The sequence below is a fragment of the Dendropsophus ebraccatus genome, chromosome 4 (genome assembly GCF_027789765.1).
Source record: "Dendropsophus ebraccatus isolate aDenEbr1 chromosome 4, aDenEbr1.pat, whole genome shotgun sequence".
NCBI lineage: Eukaryota > Metazoa > Chordata > Amphibia > Anura > Hylidae > Dendropsophus > Dendropsophus ebraccatus.
The window spans coordinates 99418433-99427008 of NC_091457.1; positions in this window are offsets into that span (position 1 = coordinate 99418433).

An 8576-nucleotide genomic window follows, 5' to 3' on the forward strand; every position below is an offset into this window, starting at 1 on the left:
ACAAATGCATTTCCTCATACGGTTATACTACACTCCGGAGCGTCTCTGCAGGATGGGGGTACTAACTACCAATACCTGCTTTAGGTGTCAGGCCGCAGCCAGCTCCTTTATGCATTCTGTTTGGGAATGCCCTAGGGTGTTCCCATTCTGGAGAGAGGTCATGGAATTCCTTTCACAACAGTTAGAATTTCTGCTAATCTTTACTCCTGAGATCTGTCTCCTGGGGATTATTAATGACGTAACTCAGAATAGTTACTATCGCATGTTCATTAGGTTTCTTTTGTTCTGTGCCTGCAAGATTATTATTATGGCATGGAAAAGCCCAGACACACCATCCCTTGCCCATTGGATACAGTTTGTGAACAAATATGTTCCGCTATACCAAGCGCTATATGAAAGCAGGAAATGCCCCCAAAAATTTAAAAAGATCTGGATCCACTGGTTGCTGTCAGATGCGACTCCTGTGTACAGGCTCGGACTGGCCTACAGGGGAACAGGGGAAACCCCCTGTGGGCCCTACCCCTTAGTGGGCCCCTGGCAGGAGGTGGGCCTCCCTGTCTGACTCGTTCCACCAGAGAATAAAAACAATTTCTATGCTATAGAAGCACAGACAGATATATGTAAGGTACCATGTGTCTTCTTGACCTAACAGCATCTAACAGTGTCAGCAGTTTGGAACGCGAATTACAGCTGACAGAAGTCTCGTAACAAATGATAGTCAGGCAGTGGAGTGTGGGAAGATAATAAAAAACTATACTCACCAGTCCCTGTGCCCCTGGACCGCGCTCTCTCCCACAGCTGCTGGAAGTTTTTCAATGTCACATACTCGCCTGATGGATTGCCTGCTCAGCCAGTCAATAACTGCAGCGGTGTCCATCCCCAGTCAGTGATTGGCTGAGCGGGCACATTAAGGAAGAGCTTCAGGGGCACAAGGATGGGTAAGTATACTTTCTTTATTATGTTCCTGCACCCCCCTGCCTACCTGAGATTTGTTAGTTTCATGGGACTTTTCCTTTCAAGAAACTTAAGTGGCACGTTATGCTGTTCGCATAGACTGACTGAAGAGTTACTAGTAGTGAGCCAGCATTGCTGGTCACATACGTAGCTCTGTGCAAGGTCACTATAGTAATGTGAAAGGTTTGGTGCTTATTATATCTGGTGTAAGGTATGGTGGGTCCCAAGAATCAAATTCCCAGGTGGGCCCAAGGTGGTGCTCCCCCTAAAATCCATAGGATAGGGGATGTCAAGCTAAGAAAAAAAATCTTTCAAATCAACTGGTGTCACAAAGTTATATAGATTTTTAATTTATTTCTACTAAAACCCCTCAAGCCTTCCAGTACTTATCAGCTGCTGTATGTCCTGCAGGAAGTGGTGTATTCTTTCCAGTCTTACACATTGCTCTCTGCTTCTACCTTTGTCCATGCCAGGAACTTACTTTGGACAGTTACTTACTTTAGCAGCAGATATTAATGTGTCAGACTGGAAAGAATAACCACTTCCTGCTGAACATACAGCAGCTAATAAGTACTGGAAGATTGGATATTTTTTTGATAGAAGTAAAGTACAAATTTCTGCCACCAGTTTATTTGAAATATTTTTTTTTTTTTGCTGGAGTACCCCTTTAATACTGTGGACTATTTTACTTTTAAACAACTTGACAGCCCCTTTTGTACAGTCAGTGCAGTTTCTCCATTGATCAACTAATCGGGTAATCACCGATTTCCTATGACAGCCTGGGAAATGTAGTAATACTTTTTGGCTGCCCTTTCCACAACGAAATCAGATTGTCAGCTGTCTCATTCATGTTAACAAATCCGCCGTATATAACTGTATAAGGGTATATTCACACGAACGGGCTCGCAGCGAGATTCTCGCTGCGAGCCCGGCAGGTCCTGGCAGTTCCCATACACTACATACTTGCTGCGGTCTAAACGACTGCAGCGAGTATGTAATTCTGCCGCCCTTAACCCCTTCTGCTCCCGCCCGGCTCCCCCGCTGTAAGCATACTTTACCTGTATGCTGCACGGGTCCGGCGTCCTGCTCTCCCGTCCAGCCAATTAGTGTGTTGCCCAGCCGCAGCCACTAATTGGCCGGACAGGAGAGCAGGACGCTGGACCCGTGCAGCGAGGACAGGTAATGTATGCTTACAGCGGGGGAGCCGGGTGGGAGCAGAAGGGGTTAAGGGCGGTAGAATTACATACTCGCTGCGGTCGTTTAGACCGCAGCAAGTATGTAGTGTATGGGAACTGCCAGGACCTGCCGGGCTCGCAGCGAGAATCTCGCTGCGAGCCCGTTCGCGTGAATATACCCTAAGGGTACAAACCCACACACCGTATACACAGCAGATACGCAACAAATACGCAGCAAATACGCAGCAGATTTGTTGGTACAGATTTGATGCTGTGTTCAGTTATTTAGATATAATCTGCTGCGTTTTTGCTGCGTATTTGCTGCGTGTTTGCTGCGTATTTGCTGCGTATCGCAGCAGTAAATACGCTGCTTATACGGTGTGTGGGTTTATACCCTAAGGGTATATTCACACGGGCGGGCTTGCAGCGAGATTCTGTGTGTGTGTGTGAGAGCTGTGTGTGTTTGTGAGCTGTATGTGTGTGTGAGCTGTGTGTGTGAACTGTGTGTGTGTGAGCTGTGTGTGTGAACTGTGTGTGAGCTGTGTGTATGTGTGAGCTGTGTGTGTGAACTGTGTGTGTGAGCTGTGTGTGTGTGTGTGTGCCTGGAGGAAGCAGGAGGAAGCAAGGAGCTGCTGAAAGTAAATTTTCTTATGATAAGTGTGTGTGTGTGTGTGTGAACTGTGTTTGAGCTGTGTGTGTGTGTGAACTGTGTGTGTGTGTATGTGTGTGAGAGCTGTGTGTGTGAACTGTGTGTATGAGAGCTGTGTGTGTGTGTGTGTGTGAGAGCTGTGTGTGTGAGCTGTGTGTGTGTGAGCTGTGTGTGTGAGCTGTGTGTGTGAACTGTGTGAGCTGTGTGTGTGTACTGTGTGTGTGAACTGTGTGTGTGTGTGTGAGCTGTGTGTGTGAACTGTGTGTGAGCTGTGTGTGTGTGTGAGCTGTGTGTGTGAACTGTGTGTGTGTGTGAGCTGTGTGTGTGAACTGTGTGTGTGTGTGAGCTGTGTGTGTGAACTGTGTGTGAGCTGTGTGTGTGAGCTGTGTGTGTGAGCTGTGTGTGTGAGCTGTGTGTGAGAGCTGTGTGTGTGTGTGTGTGTGTGTGTGAGAGCTGTGTGTGTTTGTGAGCTGTATGTGTGTGTGAGCTGTGTGTGTGAACTGTGTGTGTGTGAACTGTGTGTGTGAACTGTGTGTGAGCTGTGTGTATGTGTGAGCTGTGTGTGTGAACTGTGTGTGTGAGCTGTGTGTGTGTGTGTGCCTGTCAGTCTGTGTATGAGAATTGTGGATGTAAATATGACTACTACAACCACCATCATCTCCCTGGTGGCTGAAGTGTGTTACATGACTACAATCCCCATCATCCCCCTGATAGCTGAAGTGTGTTACATGACTACAATCCCCATCATCCCCCTGATAGCTGAAGTGTGTGTTACATTACTACAATCCCCATCATCCGCTTATAGCTGGTGTTCCATGACTACAACCCCCATCATGTCCCTAATAGTTGGTGTGTGTGTTTCATGACTACAATCCCCATCATCCCCCTGATAGCAGTGTGTGTTACATGACTACAGTCGTCATCATCCCATTGATAGCTGAAGTGTTACATGACTACAATCCCCATCGTCCCCCTGATATCTGAAGTGTTATTGTCCATACTACAAAATGATCACCTTCCTGATCACGCACGGTAAACAGAGCAAGTGGTTATTCTATATGTGGAAGCTGCATGGCGGGCCCACATACTATGGAGACTGCTGCACAGGGGGCCTATACTATACAGGTGCACAGAAGGGGTCCATATTTTATACAGGCACAGAGGGGGTCTAATACTATGCGGGGGTAGAGAAGAGGTCTATACTAAATTGGAGTACAGAGGGGACTATATTACTATATATGTGTTGGAGCAAGGATCCTAAAGTATCTCTCTGGCAGATTCTGCAAAGAGGAATCGTGGCTCAGGGTGAGTGGAAAAGAAAAAGAATAATGAACAACTGTGATCAGAGAAGACGTCAACTGTGAGTCACTATTCCAAACACTAACTGGAATGAACAACAAAACCTGTATACACATAAGCATACATATGTCCACTATATAAATAGCGTCAGTGCAGAGATCTCTCCCATCATCCACTTATAGCAACTCAGAGGGTCTGTGCCCCGGATGTTTAAGGACCCTAGCAGCAGAAGGTATGCTGAGAGTTGTAATGCACAAGAAGGTATGTTGGGAGTTGTAGGGCGCTGTATTAAGTATCGAAATGGTATTGAGTATCAAAAGTTATGAAGCACTTTATTGATGTCGAAAATACCTCTTATTGTTTGCACTAGCTACAGGGGAAAAAACTATTTACATTAATTTATGATCATGCCATACTAAGTGTGTTTAAAAGTGTGTATACATGTCTTTTTTATGCAGATACAGTATATACGGGTTTTTTTTGTCTTTTTTCAGGGGGGGGGGGGCGCCATTTGCCTTCTCTGCCTAGGGCACCAAAACTCCTTGTCCCGGCCCTGGTGTGGTGTTACAGTTAGAGAATACAGCGTGCTGTGTGGTGTTACAGGTAGAGAATACAATGTGCTGTGTGATGTTACAGGTAGAGAATACAGCGTGCTGTGTGGTGTTACAGGTAGAGAATACAGCGTGCTGTGTGGTGTTACAGGTACAGAATGCAGCCTGCTGTGTGGTGTTACAGGTAGAGAATACAGTGCTGTGCGGTGTTACAGGTAGAGAATACAGCGTGCTGTGTGGTGTTACAGGTAGAGAATACAGCGTGCTGTGTGGTGTTACAGGTAGGGAATACAGCGTGCTGTGTGGTGTTACAGGTAGAGAATACAGCGGGCTGTGTGGTGTTACAGGTAGAGAATACAGCGTGCTGTGTGGTGTTACAGTTAGAGAATACAGAGTGCTGTGTGGCGTTACAGGTAGAGAATACAGTGTGCTGTGTGGTGTTACAGGTAGTAACAGCGTGCTGTGTGGGTGGGTCCACAATGAAATCATAAATTACTGCAAATAATTCAGTAACACAATGAAACTGCAATGTGTGAACACAGCCTATATGTTCTGCAACAGCTTTGGGCGGGGAATGGGCAGGGCGGAGGACTGGGATGAACAGCTGAGGGAAAGCATTGCATTCTGGAACCTGTAGTACTGTGTACAACTGATAAACCAGGAAGTGCAGAAACACAAAACAGAACAAACCCCCCCCAAAACAAATGGATTTTTGGTAGTTTCAAAACTGTTTTTTTTTAACCTCTACCTGGAGTTTCCCTTTAATGGAACTTCTCCATTTAAGATACTTATGTGGCACCCTATACTGTTTGCACAGAGTGACTGACAAGTTACCAGCAGTGGACCAGCATTGCTGGTCACATACACAGCGCTGTGCAAAGGTTTGGTTATATCTGGTATATGTAGGGTGGACCCCTAGAATTAAATTCCCTGGTGGGCCCAAGGTACCCCAGTCAGACACTGCCTTTGTAGAGGCCGTCCGTATGCTAGTGGTTTTGGGAGGTGTGTCCGAGGAAAGAGGCTGCCCGGTATGTATGGTAGTATGAGTCAGGTGCATGTGGTTGGTTGCTATGTCTTGTTTGTTGTTCTTGTTGGTGGATGGATATTTGTTTGCTACCGCTGACATTCTTTAGGTAGTCATGATTTACCCTGCTTCTTGGTGATCCTTACTACTGTCCTGTGTGCTCAGATGGAGTTGCTTCTGTACGGTGTACTACTGCCTTTTATTTCCAATTCACCAACATGTGTTTTGCTTTCTTGTTAATGCAAAATGTTAAATAAACTCTTTAAAAAAAAAAAAATTACTTGTACTATTGATTTCTGCAAAAATTTTAAAATGACAGTTACCCTTTAACCCCCAACTGTCATCTTGGATTGTGGTAAACCATTTACGTAGAGTCCTAGCAACTTAATACGAAGAGACTGCCACACAATTTTGGGCTGAACTGGCTCAGTAAGGCCTTATTCACACGTTCCGTAATTTACGGATCCGAGTTAGTGCACATTGAAGTCTATTGGGCTATTCACACGATCAGTAGCAGAAATGGATGAAAATCAATCCGTAAAAAAAAAAGGACATGTCCTAGTGCGGACCGGGTGCGGACCCATTTTTTTTTGCGTATCCTCTCATTGAAATCAATTGGTTACGGATTGTTTACGGATTGTAACATGTTGGCATCCGTATTTCCGCAAAAAAATCCGGATGAAGTGCATTGAAAAGCAATGAGTAGTAAAAAAATGGAATTACGGAAATACGGATGGAATACGGATGTCCAATCCGCAATTTCTCACGGGTTGTTTCAGGACCAGAAAAAAATACTGAACGTGTGCATAAGGCCTAAGACCTATTTATTGCCACCTCAATACGTCTATTCATTGGGCCTCTTAAGTTTGGCCCATCTTCAGCTGGCATAAGGATCCTTTTGGGCAATTTAACCATTGCCACTTCAAACTTAGGTGGGGGGACCCAATCCTTACACTGTTCTTCATCTAAGGATTAAAGCATCTACCTGTGACTCAACACAGCAGCCTTCTTAGGATTCTTTCATTCATTCTCTATAATTTCATCTACCATCTTTTCCACTTTGAAGGCTCTGAGCTCTCTAGAGGTGGAAACTGCAGGTTTATCTTATATTTATCAGTTTGGTGACGAATAATTTATGTGCCCAGATTTACTCACTTGCATTTCCCAGCTGTAAAGTAGTCTATAAACGGAACATGCTGATGCATAAAAGAGAACTGCTTAAATAGGCACTATCACTAAAATTAACTTTTGACATGTCATCAGACATGTCAAAAGTTATTGTTCAGAGTGGGTCTCACTGCTGGGACCTGCTCTGATCAGAAGATATAGCTGGGAAGACATTGTGGCAGCATGATTGGCTCCCCGGCCCTAGCTCAGTGCAGAGGACTACTTAAACTACTACTTTTGTGGGCTTATAGTATGTAGAATCAGAATCTTTTAATCTATTTGCTAATAACTTTAGTTTAGGAGGGGGTTTGGAGGTGACAAGGAAAGTACATGGGAAAGCTGTGTAACAATGGCTGCTATACTGGGTGTCACCCGCTTTCCTGAAATAATATATAACAATGATATGTCTAAATATTGAGATACATAGCAGGAAACTCTGATATTGAGGGCTCTGATGGATCAGAATTACCGTGGGTGGCAGAGGCTGGTAAACTCTGTGGTCCTAGGATAAGGGGGGGGGGGGTGTCTCTGCTGTGCACAACTGTCATTTTATGGCCCCTCAAAGATAGATGGGAAATATGTTCTCAGCAGCAACAGTCTGAGCCAGTCTGAGTCACCAGCAGCAGATGCTTCCCTGGTACAGCTGCTGACACTCACCATTCTCCTCATGTTGGCAGCCGGGGAGGGGGCACATTACCACACAGATTGTTGTTGTATACAGAAACCAACTTGATTGTCTCCAAATCCTGGGGTGAAAAAAACAAGACACACAAGATGGACAGAAGTCAGCAGCAACTCGTGACCCCATGAAATACTTGTGCCATGTGCCACCACCGATGTCAAACAAACCTGGGAACAAGAGGACAGCACCCAACTCCAGCTTATAACCTTAGGGGTCACACCGGAGGGGAATAGCAGAATGTACTGCAGTCTCCCAGCCTCACTGACAGTAAAGTGACTGCAGCTCTGGTTTTGGCTGGAGAATAAAACATGACATAACAGACTGAACACTCAGTTTCTCCTATGACAGGTAACTGAGTGAGACAGTAGTATTAATGGCACCAGCCTGCATAACATCTGTTAGGAAGAAAGAAAAGAGGAATTCCCAGGAAAATTACTTTATAGCTTTGTTCCTTATTGTTTTGTCACTGTTAAAATTTACCTGACATAGATCCACCTGCCTTCAGTTCTGCCCACCATATAAACAGTGGGGTGGTAAAATCATAACTGTATATAGATGGACCCACCATGATGCACTAGGTGCCCACTTACCTAGTCTCTCTGTGTGCTTTCATGTGCAGTAAGCTGCTCAGACCAGGTACCCACAATGCAGAGAATGCCCAGGATTCTTCAGGTAACTGGGCTGCAGAGAGACATGTACTCTTGTGATGTTATCACTGACCTGGCCTGCTCCTCTCACTGTCCAGCCCAGTCCCTAGAGGGTCATCAGCTTCATCTATCATTGCTCTTCAGCTGCTGTGAAACTAAAACTCCCAGCATGTCCTGACAGTGAAAGACCGCTGTCATAGTACAATGAGCCTTAATATAACATACAGTCTCATGATCACTAGCTACATCCACAATCGGAGACACCCTAACAAACACCACCACCCCCCTTCTCCCTCCATGTACAGACAAGTCTACACAGCAATGGTCTCCTGCCTATGGCTCTCTCACCAAACCTTGATAGTTTGTGGCTGCTAGGAGCTGTAGTTATAGGTACAAACTGCTGCTATGTGTTGAGGGGCCCTTAATCC